Below are 743 nucleotides of genomic sequence, written 5' to 3'. Positions count from 1 at the left end.
TAAAAAACTTTTTTTAAAGGGTGTCCTGGCCAAGAGGCAGCAAAAAATACACAGAAAAATACACAGTTCAAAGAAATATCAAGCTATAGGACACAGGTACACGTCATAGAATCAACCTCAAGAACTTTTAGTTTCGATTTAAAAGCACTGAATTCAGTCTAAAAGATTCTTGTAACAAGTTTCATGAAGATGGAGCTGAGTGAACGAAAGCCTTCGCTAATTCAGTCTGAGCAAAGGGACAGAAAAAAGCAGAAACTGTGTGAGTGAAACGTATGAGTCAACATTTCTCAGTGAAAATGCAGACAAGCCGGTTTTTCACAGAATATGAAAAACATAACTTATTTCAGAACTAAAAGCCCAGCTTTAATTTGAACCTTTTCATAAGATGTTCCTCATGAGGTCTGAAAAAGAGGGAATCATGTGTGAACCAGCTCTATTTGATTTCCACAGGAAGACAACACAGAGAGGATCACATGAGGAACTCTGGATCTGGACAACATCATCAATCTAGTTTTACTTATGTTAAGAACAAGTTTTAAATTTAATAAAAAGCATTGGATAGAAGAGAAGGCTTTTTGTTATAGTAGAAGAGTAGAAGTGGATCCAGTGCAATAAGTAACTGTCATCTGCATAAAAATGCAAATTAGCATCTGAAAAATTCTGTCCCAATTTATTTATATAAAATATGAATAGACGAGGTCCTAATATTGATCCCTGAGGTACCCCGTGCATTTCATCCCTGC

Source organism: Austrofundulus limnaeus, unplaced genomic scaffold, assembly GCF_001266775.1.
Source record: "Austrofundulus limnaeus strain Quisiro unplaced genomic scaffold, Austrofundulus_limnaeus-1.0 Scaffold3031, whole genome shotgun sequence".
NCBI classification, from domain to species: domain Eukaryota; kingdom Metazoa; phylum Chordata; class Actinopteri; order Cyprinodontiformes; family Rivulidae; genus Austrofundulus; species Austrofundulus limnaeus.
The sequence above is the reverse complement of the archived record's forward strand: the minus strand, read 5'-3'. Positions refer to the sequence as shown.